The 20,969-nt window shown below is 38.8% G+C and overlaps 1 protein-coding gene across 1 annotated transcript in view; it reads right to left on the reverse strand.

The window, feature by feature from the left end:
- The window catches only part of LOC122787186 (mast cell protease 1A-like), a 148,302-nt gene that overhangs the window by 74,131 nt on the left and 53,202 nt on the right, over positions 1–20,969 (reverse strand). The gene's annotated exons all lie outside the window — the stretch shown is intronic.

A 20,969-nucleotide genomic window follows, 5' to 3' on the forward strand; every position in this document is an offset into this window, starting at 1 on the left:
AGCTTGACAAGCCTTATCTGCAAGGCCATGGAGAGGATCATAGTGGATCTCATAAATAAAGACATAGGGAACTTGCAGACTTTGGATCCAGCCCAGTTTGGCTTTGTCAAAGGCAGATCATGCCTTTTAAACTTGGTTGACTTTTTCGAAACAGTCACCAAGGCCATTGACGAGGGAAAGGCAGTCCATACAGCCTACCTAGACCTGGCGAAGGCTTTTGATACAATACCTCACTCGGGTATCATTGAAAAACTCATCAACTTAAATGTAAACCCATACATTACAAGATGGGTTGCAAACTGGCTGACAGAACCCACAGGGTCAGAGTTGCTGGCGCCATGTCAGACTCAAAGCCTGTCACAAGTGGTGTCCCACAGGGCTCAGTCCTGGGCCCACTCTTGTTTGGCATCTACTTTTCTGAAGTACAAGCAAACACAGGAGGGTTATGGCTGACAAAGTTTGCAGATGACTGCAAACTGGGCGCCGTAGTTTAAAACACATCCAACACAGATATCCTTCAGAAGGGTCTCACAGAAACGGATAACTGGTGCCAGAGCCATGGCCTAAAGTTAAATGCCAAGAAATGCATAGTCATACCCTTCGGGAAAAATAAGGTTACCCCTAGCTACCATATAGGTGGCAATCCCCTGAACACAGAAGAAGTTGTTAGGGACCTGGGAACCCAGGTTGACAGTAGCCTTTCATTCGACACTCATATTGCTAAAGTAGTTAGGAAGACCTTCTACATTGCCCACCTTATCATGAAGGGATTCACATCTAGATCAAGGGAAGTCATAGTCTCCCTATACTCATCACTCATCAGACCAATGATCGAGTACAATGCCCCATTCAGAATGTATCTGACCCGACACTTGCAGCAGCTGGAGAGGCCACAAAAGTTCCTCACCAAAAGGATAAAGGGTCTCAAAAATCTGTCTTATGCTGCCCGACTGAAAGAACTCCAGTTATATTCAGTTGCTTACCGCTTGCTCAGAGGTGACCTATGCCTGACATACAAGGCCATGTCAAACCCAGATTTGATGAACATGCTTCATCTCAAAAAATCAAGATCCCTCAGAGCCACAAGGGCGGGAGACTTAAACCTCGACACGGTTATTAATAGGACGTGCTGGAGGGATAGATTCATCACCCAAAGACTCCCTATGCTGTGGAACAAAATCCCGGTTTATGTGAGGCAGAGCACCTCGCTGGCCTTGTTCAAGAGGAATCTTGACCAATGGATGGGAGATCGCAGATACACCCCAGGGGTTACCTCAGTGTCACTGCTCAACAGAGGCACAGCAAAATAATGGGCATAGTTTCTCCAAACTAAAGGGGTGGCGTAAGCCACAAAACTATGGGCTAGGCTTATAAATGCCCTCGGGCAGATAGCCTAGTATGAACCTATGAACCTATGAACCTATAGACTTGACTGTACCAGAAAGAATCAAAACCAGAGCCCCAAGGAAAAACAAGCTACCATGATGGACATCCAGTATCAACAAACTTTACAACAAAAGCAAACATTGCTGTCCAAACTAAATGCCAAAAAGTGCATAGTCTACCCTTTGGAAAATACAAAGTACCCACAAACTACCACATAGGTGGTGGTCCCCTAAATACGGAAGACATAATAAGGGATCCGGGGGACTGAAGTAGATTGCAACCTCTCCTTTGATAATCACATTGCCAAAGTGGTTAGAAAATCCTTCTATGTGGCCCATCTAATCACAAAATGGTTTGCATTCAGATCAAAAGAGGTCATTGAGCCCCTCTACGCATCACTCATAAAACCCATCATAGAGTAAAATGCCCCATTTGGGATGTACCTTACAAAATACTTGCAACAACTGGAAAGACCACAGAAGTACCTCACCAAGAGGATCAGTGGCCTCAAGCAGAATGCCCTATGCAGCTCGACTGAAGAAACTCCAGCTGTACTCGGTTGCATACCGCCTACTCAAATGTGTTTTCTGCCTGACATACAAGGCCATGTCCAACCCAGAATTGCTGTCCTCATGCCAAATGCCACTGATTTTTCTGTCTTAGATGCAAAAAGTTAATTTTGGCAAATGATGCTTGATCAAAAATCTTCATTGCTGACCACATTCAGAACACCATTTGGAAGGTACAGATTTCTGAGAATGCCATTTGGAATAAATTCTGCTAGTGAAGTCTTTCAACGTGCGATGGAACAAATTTTTTCTGGCTATCCCTGTGCTATTATAGTAGATGATATTCAGGTAGGAGGTAATAGTGAAGTTGAACATGACAGAAACCTCTGGAAAGTTCTGAAAAGAGCACATGAAGTGAATCGTAAGCTCAGTCCTCAGAAATGTTAATTCAGGCTACAAGAAGTCATTTATGTCTGTCATTTATTTACCAGTTCAGGCCTACGACCAGATCCTTCCAAGCAAACTGCTATTTTTGAGATGCCAGCTCCAGACAATGTCCAAGCCTTACAAAGTTTTCTTGGCATGGTCAATTATTTGGGCAAGTTTATCCCAGACTTCAGTGAACTTTCAACCCTGCTAAGAGAGCTAACACACAAAAATGTAACCTGGTCCTTTTTAGAACAACACCAAGGAGCATCTAATGTCCTGAAACAGAAAATTGCTAGTCCACCAACTTTAAGATACTATGAAGTAAACAAACCAGTAACTCTTTCCTGTGATGCTTCTAAGTTTGGTCTAGGTGCATACATTCTTCAAGAGGATAGACATGTAGCTTATGCATCAAGAACTCTGACCCAAACTGGGATGCTCAAATTATGAAGGAACTCTTGGCAATTGTGTTTGCATGTTCAAAATTCTATGATTATATTTATAGCTGACCTATCCAAACAGAGACTGATCACCAACCACTAGTTACTATTTTAAAGTCAATACACACAGCTCTTGTGAGAATACAATGAAGGATGCTCAAATTGCAAAAGTACAACTTCAAAATGGTCTATAAAAAAGGCAAATGTCTTTCTCTTGCTGATACTTTATCCAGCTCTCCCAGAAATACCACAGAAATGGTTGACAAATAGAATCTTGATTTTGAAGTCATGGAAGTGTATAATTTTTCTTCCACATGACTTGATGAGCTTAGAGATCACACAGCATCAGAGCCAACTCATCAAAAGCTCAACCACTTTATCAGTCATGGATGGCCATCAAAGCATTCTTGTTTACCTCTAGAAATATAACCATATTTCCCTTACAGCAAAGAGATTTTGATGGAAGATGGTATCATCTTGAAAGGTACAAAAGTCATTATTCCAATATCCTTACAACACAAATACATTAAGATTTTTCATCGTGGCCACCCAGGAACTGATTCTGTCAAAAGAAGGGTGAGAGGACTAGTATTTTGGCTTTCTATGTCAAAAGATATTGAGAAAGTACTTTCATCTTGTTCTGTTTGTAATAGTACTAAACTGCACTTGCAAAAAGAACCACTTCAGTTTAGCCAGATTCCTGAACTACCTTGGTCAACAGCAGCCACAGACATCTCCGAGTGGAATGGTCAACATTACTTGGTGTTAGTAGGCTCTTACTAAAATTGGTTTAAGATTGACTGCCTTCCTAATCTAGCTTCCAGTGCTGTCATTACTAAGTTGGAGACATTTTTTCTGTCTATGGTAGTCCGCACAAAGTTATTTGTGACAATGGTGCATAGTTTACAAATCAGCAGTTCAAGAGATTTGCAGAAGTGTGAGACTTTGTCCATACTACTAGCATCCCTGACTGCCCACAGTCAAATGGCTTGGCTAAACATGTAGTAAAAAGTGCAAAACAGCTGTTAAGCTAAGCATGACAATACCATTGTTTTTCTGAATTTGCTTAAATTCAAAAGATCCCTCAAGACAACTTACTTGGTTCGCCTGCTCAATGACTTATGTCAAGACAAACCAGAACCACATTACCAATCAATAAGAATTTGCTGGTGCCTGATCCTAAGAACAACAAAGCAGTAAAAACCCAACTTCTAAAAAAGCATTTGTCCCAGAAGTCTTATTATGACAAAACAAGCAAACCTCCTGGAATCCTAGGGTATGGAATTTAGGTGGAATTGGAGGCATCTTCTACCAGTGTCTGAACCATTGTTGCACCACCTTGCCTGTGACACAGACTCTAATTCTCAGAGCAACTTGGTTAATGTTCCTGTTCAAGGAAATATCTCAGCATCTGTTGCTGTTCTGGATGTTGTTCTTGACATCTCAGAAACTGAACAATCACCAGTGACTGTCCCTGTTGCTAAACCCAGTCCTAACTATTACATTACAAGATGAGGTTGTATTTCCAGACCTAGTCCAAGATACATGGCAACCTGGACATGAATGTTTTATTTGTGTTTGTGTGTATAATTTCCATGCATATTCCATTGTCATTTTTTAATGCATGACAGAATACTCAGGAGGAGGATGTAGATCAGGGTGTGTGTTCTACCTTTAAGAAGCTTTCCAGTCAGTTGGCACTTGCATATAAGTACAGAGCACATGCACGCAGCAGTGCCATTTTGAGTGAGCAGCCAGTTTAAGTATGTATGAGTGAAGTAATGAGTCAGTTTGAGTTTGTTTCCACTCCTCCATCCTGATTTGTTTGTATGTAATAAACTACTTAAATGAGCACCCAGGCCTCTTCGTCTTACTGAACTATACAAGATGAGCGGCATGATAGGTTCTCTGTTCATATTTTATTAGCATTTTCCATCTGATTGGTGTTTATTTCACCAAGCTGATTGACACACACACCTATAATAAGACCAATCTATGTATTTTTATAGGTCAATTCCTCTGTTTTGCTCATGTTTCCGATGATGTCTTATTGACGAAAGTGCTTAACATGTGTTTTTTTAATGTGGAGTTTTATTAAACTTCCATTTTTTTGAGTTCTAACTTTTTTTTTTATTATACAGTTTCATGTGTGCTAAATGATTGGAGTAAATGAGAAGTTGGACAAATATTTTTTTTTCTCTGTGGGTTGTGAATGCATCAGCCAAGCAACGTATATCCAATACATGTAGGCAGCAGTGTCTGGTGAATGCTTCAACCACAGATGAGGGACTGGTGATAGATTCTCCACATTTCCCATTTAAAGCCCTAGGTAGTGTTTGACACATTTTTTTTTTAACTTTATTCCTTCAGTGCTTGGGTAGATGTTCAAAAGATGTAAATGACTTTATAATCTTGGAAATGCGATCAGGAAGTACTTGTGGCCTGGGTTCTGAAGTCATCAGTAAATATGCTTGCCTCTAGAAGTAAATGCTTTGTCAGTTGTAGAATATGTCATGCATTTAGGAGAATGGTAAATGAACACTACCCATCATAAATGCATAAAGCAGACCACATCCAGCAAAGACATAAACACGCCTATAATAGAAAGCAAAGTAGCTGCCTCCTCTAGATGGTCTCAATATCCTATGGCCCCACTGTACCTCAGATGTATCCTACTGAGACAAACATCCCTCCCATGAGCCCACCATTCTCTTCTCTGCAAAAGAGATGCATGGAGGACAGTAAATACTAACTAATATATGCCCGAGGGGCATACTTCACAACATCTGAACAAAGCCATAAATAATGGGGGGGGGCAAAGGCCCAAAAATCGAGGCAATTTTTATATATTGCTCTTACAAACTGGGAAAGTTGATAGCACAGCAGGTTTTGAGTAGCATTAATTTTTTTGCAGAGTATGAAGTCTGAAACTCAAATGACTGTTACTATTTCCCAACTTTAATATTTAATGACTTGCCATTGATTTGCCAGAAAACCACAATTTTATGAAAAATAGACCAAAATATGAGGCAAAAATCTGGATATTCTGCAAAATGTGTACAGATGAGAGGTGTACTGAGGGTCTAAAAGTCCTTTAACTGCAACAAACCTCAGTCTTGTTGGTTGCATACTTGGGCACCTATCAATGTAAAAATCAGGTTTCCCCTTCCTAGAGCCATCTGTAGAAGAATTTCCAAACTTCAAATTTATTCTGATACCGAGTTTCTTAGAAGAATTGAAGACAATTACAAAAAACAAGCAAAAGATTCCATACAAATGAGTAATGCATCAGAAATTCAGAAAACTCAAAATGCTTTTTTTTCAAACCCTCAGAGCTTCAGCTTTGTGACTTCAAGAGGAACTGATGCAAACAATAACTATGTACAATCTTATTTTAGACTCCTTCACAGTATGTTTATATGTTGGGCAATTAGCACTGATGATTTTGAGGATTATTTTTTACTTATATTGGGCAGACTACTACATTTTGAAATTTACTTACAATTTAGCTTGAGAAGTAATTTGTGGATGGCAATATTTACAAGGAATTAGTGAGCTGCAGATAAATGTGAAAGATTTTTGAAAACCAAAATTTTCAGACAGTTATTTTTATTATGTTAGTTGCCATCTTCTGTACCAAAGCAGGGTCTAGTCAAGGGCAAAATGATTAGAATTTCTAAATTCACAACTGATGACCTTATTTTTAAAATACTATCCTAACCACCTTTTGATACAAACAGTGGCTCTGGTTTAAGAAGGAAGGAATTCTAGATATGATGGAATTCTGGGCAGAATGCAACACAATTAAATAAATCTAATGATAATTGTAATTTTTAATTGTCTCTTTCTTACATTTTTTCATGCAGCCTAAAAATAAAAAAAGTATTACCAGACATTAGAGTATATTTTTACATGACAGTGTCCTAAGACATGAGGACTTGTCCCCATTTTGTTTTAAGAAGGATAGTAAAATCAAGAGTGTTTTAAAATGTAATGTCAATCCCTCAGCTACTAAGCAAGTTGGCACTTTTAGATGTGGGTCTTTTAGTCGCTATGAATTTGTTTCTGGGAAATCAGTGTTTAATATAACTACAAACATGGCCTGTATCCAAAAGGGCATTTTACTGGTAATCCTTCAGGTGTTCTCTATGTAACTAAGTGCATTTCCTGCCTGGATTTATACACTGGGAAAACTGTTCACCCTTTTAGGAAACAGATTTATGAACACACAAGCAATACTGTGAAAAAAAGATGTTAACAGCTATTTCAGTAGACACGTTCATCATATTATTGTTTCAAGAAGTTTATTTCCACAGTTTTAGAACAAGTCGATTTCAATGAAAAAGACGGTCCTATTAATAGTAGATTATCGGTCTGTGAACTCATCTTGCAGCTTAGTTGGAAAACTTCCTGGTTTTAAATGATGTTTTATTTATAATTTATTAAGAAGGTGTTCAATAATTGTAATATTATGAGAAATAAATAATTATTTCAAGTAGTAGGGGAAAAGCAGGAATTTGCTTTTAAGAAGACTTCAACTCTACAATATTTTTGGAACATGCCAGTAGCTTCATCCCATTGCCAATAAATAATAAATCACATGGAACGTATAAATGTGATGAATGCAGTATATGTAGATTAGTTTTTGAAGGCCTTTATGCCACTATCAATAGCTGTGATAAAACTATTGGTGTAAAGTCTCATTACACTTGTAAGTCCAAAGGAATTACTTATGTTATGTTATCCTCTTCATATTCCCTCTGTGGCCCAAGAAAGCCGAAATGTCTATCTACTGGAACTAGAATAATTTAGTATTAAACCCAATACCATTTCCTAGGTGATCTGAACTGTCCAAGTATAGACTAGGAACCCACCACCATCACCAGTCTACAAGTACAGAGATTCCTGGAATTTGCCAATACAAATACCCTAGAATAATTATTCAGAGTACCCCCCAGGAGAACAGCATCTTGGATCTTTACTAATTTGGGGGCATCTTGCACCATCCCTTGTGTATCTTCATCACTTGTTAGGTCTGACCATAAAACCATCTCCTTCTAAATAAAACTGAAACCAACAATCCCTTCTAACCAAGGTACCTTTAGAAATTTCTCTAAGATAAACAACCTACTTCTAAATGATAACATTAGCAAACTTTAATCCCCATCAAAGCCTGTTAACTCCACTGAATATGTAGAAATGTATACCGCAGCATTAAGCCAGCATGTAAATATGCATCTGTACCCTGTAGGAACAACTGCAGCATAAACCCCAGAAACAGTCCTATATACTGGAAACATAATATCAACATGATTTACAATAAAAGGAATAGAATTTTGACTAAAAGTAAGAACAGTAGGTAATGATAGAGCCTTCATCATTAAAATAAGCAAACAACTCAGAACCTTAATAAAATCCACCAAAGCCAAGTCTGAAGTGAAAATAGCTACCCAATCTAAAGACAATCAGAAGGCCTTTTATAGTTATATTCGTAAACTCAGAAATACACAGAGCTAATTGTGAATGATAACTACAGTTAGGATGAAGATAAAGTGAATCTACTGGCTCTTACTTTACCCATCTCTCCCCTCTATCGGTCCCACAAGATACACCTGAAACTGGTTGCTTCCAGCTATCGTACAAAACCAAGTACTAAAAGTGTTATCAAAAACTACAAATACTGCATCAGTGGGTCCTGACAGTAACTCTGGATGCATCATGTGATACACACATGATGCACGATTAGCCAACCCCTAATAACACTGCAACAGCCTCCATACAGGTTTTGCACCAAGTGATTGGAGAATGGATACAGTATGAGGGAGGACCTTCTATAGAACCAGGCAATTACAGACCCATACATTTGACCAGCCTCATGCAAAGCTATGGAAAGATTTTTCAAGGAAGCAATCAATAAGGACATAGAGAACCTCCAAACACTGGACTAATATCAGTATGGGTTCCTCAAGGCTACGCCTTACTTATTCAACCTGCTGGACTTTTTTGAAAAGGCCACCAAAGAAAAGGATGAAAGTAAAATGGTACACACTGCATACTTTGTCCTGTCAATAAAATTTTGACACAATTCCTCAGTCAAGCATAGCAGAAAAGCTAAATAAACTGTGAATAAATCCTTATATCACCCACTGGCTTGCCAAATGGCTCACAGATAGGAGCTAGGAGATCAAAATAATGGAAGTTATTTTCACAAAGAGATCAGTCACCAGTGGAGTTCCCAGGGTTCAATTCTGGAAGCTCTCCTGCTTAGAATCTACTTTTCTAAAGAAAAAGAGACTAACAAAGGGCTCTGGCTGACTAGGTTTGCAGATGACTTCAAGCTAGAAGTAGTCATTGAATCCATGAATGGTTTACCCATCCTGCTGGAAGTTGTATCCCAAACAAATTGGTACCAGAATCATGGACTGAAACTAAATGGCAAAACATGCGCTATTGTATCCAGTTGTGAGGCCCCAGGGAACTATACCATAAACAAATACACCCCTGAGGACAGACTCAGTGTTTGGGATTTCGATACTTATGTGGATAGTGACCTAACTTTTGACCAACATCTGTCCACTGTAGTAAGGAAATCCAGTATTACACAGCTTATAAACAAAGGGATTGTGTCTAGATCTAGGGATGTCATTGTCCCCTTTATTCATCTGTAATTAGGCCAATCATAAGTTGGTACTAGGCTATTGGCCCTAAAGCCTATAGAAGTCTAGCCATAACAATTCCCTGGATATTTCTGCCTCAATATTTACTTCCCTGGACCCCTGTCTAGCAAGGCAACTGACGTGATCCCCGGGATGAATTTCTTATCTCCCATCCAATCGTCAGGGTTCTTTTTGAAGAGGGCCAAGGAGGCGTTCTGCTTGATATGTATGGGCAGTCTATTCCAAAGTATGGGGAGTTTCTGGGTCAGGAACCTAACCCTTTAGCATGTTTTGTTCATTGTGATGACAAGGTTTAGATCCCTGGAGCATGTGGCTCTGAGGGATTGGGATTTCTTTAAGTGGAGCATGTCTAGCAGCTCAGGGTTTGACATGGCCTTGTATGTTAAGCAGAGATCACCTCTGAGTAGACGATATGCCACAGAGTATAGCTGGAGTTTTTTTTAGATGGTCAGCATAGGGCATCTGCTTTAGGCCTGTGATTCTTTTAGTGAGGTATTTCTGCGGCCTTTCCAGCTGTTGCAGATGTCTTGTAAGGTACATACCAAATGGGGCATTGTATTCTATAATGGGTCTAATGAGGGATGAGTACAGTGGGACAATGACCTCTTTTTTTCTGGATGAAAAGCCCTTAGTGATGAGGTGTGCCACATAGAATGATTTCCTGACTGTTGTGGCAATGTGCTTATCGAAGGTGAGACCACTGTCCACCTGTGTCCCTAAGTCTCTCATCACACTTTCAGTGTTTAGTGTATTGCCACCTATGTGGTAATTCATGGGTACATGGTTTTTCCCAAAGGGGGCAACTATACATTTCTTGGCATTAAGCTTGTTCCCATGGCTCTGGCACCAAGTATCTGTTTCTGTAAGGACCTTTTGTAGAATATTCACATAATTTGGGGATTCAGTAATGGCTCCCAGTTTGCAGTCATCTGAGAGCTTTGTTAGTCAGAGTCCCTTAGTGTTGGCCTGTACTTCAGAGAAGTAGATGCCAAACAAGAGCAGTCCCAGGACTGAACCCTGAGGTACTCCACTTGTCTGTAACTGGATTTGGAGTCAGCTACTTTTACAGTCTGGGTTCTTTCAGTAAGCCAGTTGCTAACCCATCAAGTGATGTAGCAATTTATGCCCAGCATAGTAAGTTTATCTATGATTCCAGAGTGGGAGATGGTGTCGAAGGCCTTGGTGAGGTCCAGATAGGCTGTGTGGACTGCCTTACCCTCATCCACAGCTCTGGAGACTGATTCAAAGAAGTGAATCAGATTCAGGAGACAAGATTGACCCTTCACGAACCCAAATTGGGTGGGGTCCAGTGTTTGAAGGTTGCCAATGTCTTTGTTTATAAGTTCCATGATGTGTTCCATGCCCTTGCAGATCAGGCTCATCAAACTACTGGGACGGTAGTTCCCGAGATCCAAGGTGGATCTCCTCTTGTGGAGTGGGATAACTAGCTGTGCACCACTCAGTGGGCATGAAGCCTGAGGTGAGGCTATGATTAAACATGACACTTAGGTGAGGTGCCAGTTCATTTTGTAGTTCATGTAGTACACAGCCCAGGATGTCATCTGGGCCCATGGATGCTGTATTCATAGCTTTGGAGAATGCGGTTTCTACCTGCGTGGCCATGATGACCAGAATTTGTCAATCTTTTGGTATTGAGATGAGCCCTTTAGGGGGTGAGGGGGGGTGAAGTTAGAACTAAATAAACCTGGCAGGATATTGGCAATATCCTTGGGATCAGTATATTTAATGCCATTCTGCTTTAGCTCAGAGCATATCTGAGCATTGTCATTTAGATTCTTGACATAACTATAGAATGCCCTGTGGTTGTGTTTGGAATCTTTGTCAATTTTATTTTCGTAACTAGCTTTGGAAGATTTTATGAGGGATCTCAGCTTCTTACTGAGGCTGGTAAGGGAGTTTTTTTGCATCTCAGGATTTTCCTCTTTTCTGCAACATTTTCTTTCTTTTGTTGTATAGTTTGTTTATGGTAGGGAACCACCAGATTGGCTTCCTTTTTTTGGAGGAGAGCATCTTGGTTCTATTTGGGATGGCATGATTCATGCACAAGCGAATGTGCTCATAGAGTGCCTTAGTGGAGGATTCAGCAGTCGAACTTTCAGCTCCTGTCTGCATGGGTGTCATGAAGTTTGTCACTTCTGACTTGAGTAGCATGAAGTTGGCTTTGGAGAAGGTTTTACAGAGGTTTCCTTACTGGGGGGTGGGGGTGGGATGTGGATGTCAAGGGTGATTTGCTTATGGTCAGACCTGACCGATGAGGGGGTGACCACTGATGTGGAGCATCATCTCCCATGTTGGTAATGACCGGGTTTAGGATATTGAAGCCCTTGGTGGGACAGTGGATTAGTTGATCCAGGGCATTGGAATTTATGAATTCCAAGAACCACTGGGAAAAGGTGTTGGTATCCGAATAGATTTCCCAGTTAATGGCAGGGTAGTTGAAATCATCCAGTATTAGGGTATTTGGTTTTATCTTAATATTCTTCAGTAAGTTTAGAATCTTGGGGCATTGTGGGGGATCTGTAGCAAGCTACAATTTGGATTGCAGTCTTACCTAGTGTTAGTCAGACCTGGATAATTTCAGACCCATTGTGTTGGGCAACAAACAAACATAGCGAAACAAAGGAGTAAATCTGAAACGCACCAAACAGCCAATACTTAATCCAGCAGAAGTTTTCTTTATTCTCTCCAAAGATCTGGTACCTCGGCCATTCGCCTTCAAAGGATCACAATTCAATGTTACTTAGTAACAGTATTTATATAAACATTAATTGGATCAATTATTCAATTTATTACATCATTAAATACAAAAAAGGAGGGAAAAGAAGCATCTGAAATATATTTAAAGTGACCTTCCTGTTTTTAGATTCTTATGAATATTTAAATATTTGTATCAACAATATAAAAATATAAACATTTTATATTATTTTATTTTATCATCAAAAAATATTTTATCATCAAAAAATATTCATGACACATTGATTAATCAAATTATCATATGCCATTGTGTTGGGCAACTAGCCTGGTGGTGTGAATATCCTTTGTGAATATGAACACTCCTCCTTCTCTAATGTTTTGGTCTTGGTTTGGTGGCCGAAAAGTGTGGTAAGAGTTGTAGCCTGGTATTGCAGGGGTGCTCTCTAGAGCCTTGAACCAGGTCTCAGTTACTGCACAGATATCGATGTTCTCCATTTTTAGGAGTGCCTCGAGAGAGTGCATTTTGAGGTTTAGATTTCTAGCATTGAGTAGCATTACCTTCAGATTTTGCATGTTTGTATCTGTTATGGTGGCGGTTTTGTCCTTTGAACCTTGCCTAAAAAAGAGCTTTAGCCAGTAACCAGAATCCCAGGGGTGACAGGTGCAGACCATCTCTGGCAAAACATCGTGGTTTGTCGATCATGTCATCTCAGGCTGACAGATACTGGATCCCCTTTGAATGACACCAGAAGCTTAACCAATTGTTGAAGTCAGTCATTTTTTTCCTTATACTGTGGTATCATTCTGGGCAAAGGCAGGATGCTACTCAGGGCTAGGGTCATACCTGCCTGGGCCACATGATCGGAGAGCTCTTCCATGTCTCTTTTCATGTAGTCCAGGGAGGTATGTCTCAAGATATTTACTCCATCATGGACAATGACAGAATCATATTTGTACTTGTTGTGGAGTGACTTGAGTACTTGCATTCTGTGGCAAATCCTGGCACCTGACAGCAACTGACTGTAATTTTCTCCTTGTTCAGCCTGGTGAGTGGGACATCAGTGTGCCTGACTATAGTGTCACCTATGACTAAAGTTTTGGGTATGTTGTCTTGTCTTAGGGGCTGCTGTTGGGTGGCACACTGGTGTTGTGAGCTATGTGTCACTTTGGTTGTAACTGGTGTTTGTTTGCGTTTCAGCTTCGGAGGTCCTTGCTGCTTGGGCAGATTAATGTTAAGGGCCTCCACATATGTGAGTTTAGTGTTTCTATGTGTGGGTGTTGATGGTGTGGATTTTGAAGGGCTATGTGTTGCTTGAGGTGTAGTGCAGGTATTAACCTTCTCCTCTTGACTGTCTAACACAATCTTGGCTGGAGAGAGCTTTGCTTCCAGTTGCATTGAGTATAATGTCCTCTTTGGTATGTATCTGTCCAGACAAATGCAACAATTACAATACCGACAGATATACCTTACTAAAACAATAGAAGGACTAAACAATGTGTCATACACTGACTCAAAGCCCTGTCACTATACTCTGTATCCAACAGACTGCTAAGAGGTGATCTGTATCTGGTATACAAGGAATTCCCTGACCCATTACTGATGGATTTACTGAATATCCGCAAGTCAAATGGCATCATAAATACTCAAGGGATATAAATCTCTTCTGTAACATCGACACAGTGGTTTGGAGTGACAGGTATATCTTGCAGAGGATATCATTGCTTTAAAACAGACTAACCATTCATGTAAAGCAAGGTTCACCCTGGTCCTCATTCATATGCAACTTGGATTAATGGATGGGTAGTAGGAAGTTTACACCAAGACTGCCCCCTGTACTACCAATAGAAAGCAGCAGCTCCTGTGCACTTTATCTAGTGCATGGGTCTAATCAAATTAAATATGGTATGATCCCAATTAGTCTGAGTAGGGGGTGCTACATAATTATCAACCATGGGATGGAGAAGTCCAATCTAACACTAAATGAGGTAGGTTAATTTAAGCAGTAATTTTGTAAAATTGGCTAGGCTTAAAATGTAGCTTGTGCAATACATATGAACCATTATAAATGTTTTTATATGAGGACTCTATGCGAAAAAGCTACATAATATATGCATATATATGGAAAAATGCCTTTTTCAGACATTACATACATTGTAATAATTTTAGAAAGTTTTATTTTTATGTTTTAGGGAAGATGATTTTTTGAATCAATTAAAACTAACAGTTGTATTAACATACCAGTGTACATCCAGGACTAAATGCTGTTGTAAATATCAAATGTTTTTTTTTTAAAGCAAAGAAAGTAAAATCTGTGTTGAAGGTATAATATGCTGGGTAGAAAGTGTTTTAATTTAATTAAGTTGTAATGTATATATAAAAAAACTGCATTAAAATTTTTCATCATAAGATTACCGTGATTTTCTAATTACTATTTATGATTGTATGTTCTGCTGAAGTCTTTATTTCTTTCAGATGGAATGTTATTTAATTTGGTTTCTCATCTTCATTCAAGTGTTATGCTTACTTCCCTTTGTTTACATTTGATCAGTCATTCTGTTTTTATATCAGTTTTCACTATGTTAAAAATTAAATCATAATAAATTGTAAAGTGTCTTTTGTGCATTAAATTAATGAACATGTATGTAATTTACTGTGTGTAAGTTAAAATGTATATAATTTAAAATGCGGTTTAAGGGGTTTAACTTAAATGTTTGTGTGTGTGTTTGCGTGTGAGTGTGGATTTTTTTGTATATTTGCTGTTTAAATACTTGTATCTTATTTTCATCACGTGATATCATGATAAAGAGAACAACAGTAGCAGGCCTGGTTTTGATGTTATTCTGAAGAAATACTTTTACAGTCATTGGACAAAACTGCTCAGTTTGACTTTTATAAAAGTTTTTCTTCAGTATCCTGGTGACATGTTTTTTGTTTTGTTTGGTTGTTTGAATAACATGTTCCTCTGTTTTTGCACTTCATTTGTTTTGTTTATGGGTTTTGGGAGCAGGCATTATATAATGGTTATAAGACTCAGTAGCTTTGAAACTCTGTGATTCTTATGAGCAAAAAAAAAATACCTAATAACATTTCCATATAAGCAAAAATATTTATAGAACAATGTTCCAGTCTGTGTCAATTTATAGTTTATCACACAAAACATTTAAACATATCAAAGATAAGTGTACCTATGTACAATAAGCAAATATTTTAGCTAAAAATCTGATACTTTTAGCTAAACATCTGTGCCATACCTCTCAACCTCTTGGAGCAAGAAATCTGGACAATGCCATAAAAAGTGGGGTGACAAAGCCCCAAAAATAGGGACACATTTTAAATACTGCTTTTATAAAGTTAGAACGTTGATAGAATAACAGATTTTGCATTAGCATGTGTTTTCTGAAGGGTATGAACTCTGAAACTCAATTTGTCTGTCATTTTTCTGACTTCAGCCTTCAGTGATTTGCCATAACACCATAATTTCATGAGAAACAGATAAAAATATGAGGCAAAAGCCTTGACAGTCTGTGAAAATCTGTACAGTTGAAAGGTTTGATATTCTGGGCACATGCCATTAAGCTAAATTTCTAGAGCATGAAGTAAACCAAGCCTCAGCAAACAATGTGGCAGTGCAGGAAATGAGAAGTCACAGACATTATGTATGATGCCTTATGTGTCCTACCAAATTTCTTACATTAAAATTGGTCCCAAAGTAAACTCCTGAACAGCTGTAAGTACCAGGGCAAGAGAAGAGTAAAAAGGCCTGTGTAATCATAATGCTAATTGTAATAAGTCTAAGCCACTGAAAAGTGTCACAAACATCGAGATTCATAATATATAGATATAGGTATTAATTACCTCTTCAGAACATGGAGCTAAATCAGCTTAATAAAGCTAAAAGGAATGGGTCAGGAACATTGTGCAAAGATCATGGAGGTCTCCCACACTGCAAGATTTCAAGATCCCAGTAATCAGATCTACTGGCCTTGTTCCAGTTAGAGGCTTTGCTGAAGCATTAACCAACTTCATTATGCAGTACTCCAGTTTACACTGCGTGGCCATCCCTCAGTTTCTAAGCCAAGTAGCAACACTTATACTGAATTGAGCAACTCTTTAGGCTGGACTAGTTTGGATTCCCTTCAATAGACACACAAAGAAGTATTGTGGCTGTACGTTCAAGGTAGAAGACACATAACAAGCCTGACTACTGGAACATTCTTTACCCGTAACATGTCTGATCATCCTCCTTAAATATAAAAGTTCACTGTTACTCCTCTCACAGGCCTGTCACATACAGACACTTCTGCTTGCATTACTGCAGTTTGTTGAGTGACCTACATTGTTTATTTTGCCATGGATGCCTCCCCCCTGCAGGCATACACACGTGTTCTGATCACAGACTTCACCAGGACACAGCTCTAATGTATCTGACCATTCAGCTGCCCAACCCTTTAATTTCTATTGATGATCCAAGGCCTTTGTCCAGTTTAACTCCTAGTCTTAGATAACTGGGATCAGGCTCCACTACACCAATCATATGGACACTACTGCCTTCAAAATTGTCCTCACTTTACATTAGCATAATTTATCCTCAATCTACCCTCGTTATAATGCAAATGGTTAAGTCTTATTACACTCACCAGGCGTCATCCACTTTAGTTCATTGTGAAGCCATCACTCAGAGATCAGATTTACGATCTGTGGGCTCTGATCCTGACCTGCATAGCCTTAGAAGTTTACTGTAACTATAACAATATCAAAGGTACTAGCAGCATCTGCATCACTTTACTTAGCAGGTTATTCCTGCACTACTTAACCCAGACAGTAACACTTGCTCACTAGTATACATACTAGCAGCATCTGTATCACTTTACTTAGCAGGTTAGTCCTGCACTACTTAACCCAGACAGTAACACTCGCTCACTAGTATACATACTAGCAGCATCTGTATCACTTTACTTAGCAGGTTATTCCTGCACTACTTAACCCAGACAGTAACACTTGCTCACTAGTATACATACTAGCAGCATCTGCATCACTTTACTTAGCATGTTAGTCCTGCACTACTTAACCCAGACAGTAACACTTGGTTGCTAGTATACAGACCCAAATCCTCCTTGAGGTCCAGTGTTGTTAGTTTTAACATTTATTGGATGTTAACAGAGAATGGAAGGCTGGGTGGATTGATGGACTGATGGATAAGTGGGACGGTTAGATGGATCGGAGAAAAGTAAAGTGCAAATTCTTTAAAGCTAAACAGCAGGTACTGTGCCATGTCTGTCCCATTAGTCCAGTATACCAGCTACTAATGATACGATGACATAAAATTCAAATTTTAAGTTGTTGACATCCTCAGCCTCTTATTCCCTCTCATTTTCTTATATGTCTTCCAAGAGCCCTCACTTTTTTATTTGCCAGTTGTTGTTGTCTTTTGGCTTTTCCCGGTTAGGGGTCGCCACAGTGGAACTCTGGTCCGCTAATGATTGGCAGTAGATTTTGCCAGTACTCTAGATACATTTCTGTGGGTGTCCTTAATTCTCCATCTGTCTCTGCATTTTAACTTCTTTTGCATTCTCAGCAAGAATCAGAGTGTATTGTCACTATAATGTGGGTCACTGCTGCTGCTGGTGAAGACCAACATTAGATGGACAGCTTGCTAGTTGCTATCATAACTGCCAGGGTTATCCACACAACATAGATCACTATAGACTATCCACTCAGCATAGATAGAACAACATTAAACTGCAAGTTGCAAGCACCATGCCTCCTTTGTTATCTAAGCATACACTGTAGCAAAAACATGTTTCTTTCTAGAGGCTATCCCTATGAAATAATAAACAATGTTATGATAGGGGTGCATAGAAGAGGGAAGAAGGGTTTTACAAACCACTTCTAGGAAGTCGAAAGTATCACCTGACGTGGTAATAGTAAAGAAATAATTAGGGCCTTTATTACTACCTACAATGTACACGGTACTCAAATCAGCAACATTTTACAACAAAACTGGAACAGTTTAGAGTGGATGACGAATTATATAAAATTTTGGGGAATGACCCAAAAGTCATATAGGAGGGACGGGAACTTAAAAGACATGTTAGAATCAAATTATAAAAAAATTAGGATACAATAGAGGTTCTAACAAAGGTACTTTTAAATGTGGAGGGTGTGTACAATGTAAATAATCCTTAGAAGGTGATAGAATTGCACTGAATGGTAAAGAATGGGTTAACAGGAATGCCGATTACAATTGCACTTCTCAGAGAGTGGTAGATGCTGCAAAAGTGTGTTGTATGCTCAAGTTTCTATATAGGAAAGACTGAAAGGAAACTGAAAGAATGGATGTATGAGCATATATATGACAGATAAACAAAAAGGTAGAAGTACTTTGAGTAGGCATATAGGTGATAACACACTATTCCTTTAAATTCTGGGCATTATATTCAGTTCACTTGGATGTGAGAGGAGCATCAGGGAAGTTAAAATCGAGTGCACTAGAATTAAAGTGGCATTTAGAGACTGGAGCAGATAAGCCTTCAGGTCTCAATGCTGTTTGTATCAACAGCATCTTGAAATTAAAACAACTTGAATTATAAGATGTCTAAATATTTATTTTATGTCACTGCATCTTTAAATAGCTACATTTGGGAAACAATTGTATTTATTGTCTTTAGTCAGTTGATTAATTATTTTGATGGTCATGTAATTTTTTGTATTTAAAACTTTATATTCTACTATGCAATTCATTCTGATAAAGTCCTTGACTGTCTTGGATGAAAGCACATAATTTATTTTGCTTGCAGTGTTTTAATAAATAATTTAACATTTTTAGACCTGTATTTTTAGTTGTCTTTTTCTGAGAAGAGTGTTTTCATCTGTGGATTTATACTCTCTGACTCGGTTCTGGGTTAAGTTTGGTTTTCTGTTTTTGTTTTTGAGCTCCAATTCCATCTGTATTGGTTTTGAATTTTTGTAATCTGTTAAAACTATATTTCCTACATTCCAAGCATGGTTTACTATTAATGTAAACTGCATATAAGAGACAGTAGTACTGGTGCTGAATATTATGATATTTACTAATTAATTTCCTTTATTTTTAATAGCTGAAGCAGAAATGAGCTTGGCTAAAAGTATCTTGGGCTTTGTAGGTATGGTTTAGAAGCAGTATCTTCTTCTTCTTTCAGCTTTTCCCAGTTAGGAGTCACCACAGCGGATCATCTGCTTCCATTTCTTCCTGTCCTCTGCATCTTGCTCTGTCACACCAACCACCTGCATGTCCTCTCTAACCACATCCATAAACCTTATCTTAGGCCTTCCTCTTTTCCTCTTACCTGGCAGCTACATCCTTAGCATCCTTTCCCCAATATACCCAGCATCCCTCCTCAGCACATGTCCAAACCGATGCAATCTTGGCTTTCTGGCTTTGTCTCCAAACTGTCCAACCTGGGCTTACCGTCTAATATACTTATTCCTAATCCTGTCTACCCTCGTCACACCCAGTGCAAATCTTAACATCTTTAACTCTTTCACATCCAGCTCTGATTCCTGCCTTTTTGTCAATGCCACTGTCTCCAACCCATATAACATAGCTGGTCTCACTACCCTTTTGTAGACCTTCCCTTTCACTCTTACTGGTACTCAGCTGTCACAAATCACTCCTGACACTCTTCTCTAACCACTCCACCCTGCATGTACTCTATTCTTCACCTCTCTTCCACACTCACCATTACTCTGAACTGTTGATCCCAAGTATTTAAACTCATCCACCTTTGTCAACTCTACTCCCTGCATCCTCACCATTCCTCTAACCTCCCTTTCATTCACACACACATATTCCATCTTAGTCCAGCTGACCTTCATTCCTGACCTCTCTAGAGCATATCTCCACCTCTCCAGGGTCTGCTCAACCTGTTCCCTACTCTCACTACATATCACAATGTCATCTGCAAACATCATAGTCCATGGGGGCAGCATACAATTCTAAAGAATGATTCTTAAGAATATTTTCCCTATAAGATTGTTTTAAGTATATATGCTTAAAGGCTTTCTTGGTTCACTTACTTAAAATGAGTTGCACAAAGTTTTTCTTGTAGTCTGCCTTCAGAGACAGTTAATCATTTTCTTTAATATGGAAATGTGCATAGTACAGGTATCTCATGAACTATGGTATGATACGTCCTACTAAACATCGTCACTTCTGTGCAAACAATTTAGGTAATATGTTTAACAGTCATATGATGAAATTAAAACAAATCAGATGTAAAACTTTGAAACCCAAGCCAACTCTGTATTCATGTTGTGATTTAGTACTGGGTTGCGGTGGTGGCAATTCAATTATTTTTTAACTGTCCAAGTTTTTATCTGATTTTTATTTCACTGTATATTAAAGAACTGTACTTTAATAATGTGAATTTTTGTTTCCATGGCAGCAATTTGCCTATGAAGTTCCTAACAGTATGGTGGTTTTATTCAAGACAGAGCTGTTTGTTTTCATAATTACAGCTAGCTAGGAGTCTGAAGTCATCACAGATTCCATAGATTTATAGAATGTCACTAGACTAATGACCAAAGGGGTCTTTGTAAGCCTAGCCAAGTTTTACCAAAAGAATAATGATGTGCTGTATCCAAATATGACGTTGATAGCCAGCCATGTATAAGCTACCTCTGTCCATAAGGGACATGGATACAAGGCCTGATGTAAAATTCAGGCTGAAATTTGGATTGAATTTTTGTAAGGGAAGGTACCTAGTATCCAACAAAAAGTCCAGAAGGATTAAGATTTTTCTAGGAAGTGTTTAAATAAGTATTTTTATACTTC

Source organism: Protopterus annectens, chromosome 13.part0, assembly GCF_019279795.1.
Source record: "Protopterus annectens isolate FY-2018-M chromosome 13.part0, PAN1.0, whole genome shotgun sequence".
NCBI classification, from domain to species: Eukaryota; Metazoa; Chordata; order Ceratodontiformes; family Protopteridae; genus Protopterus; species Protopterus annectens.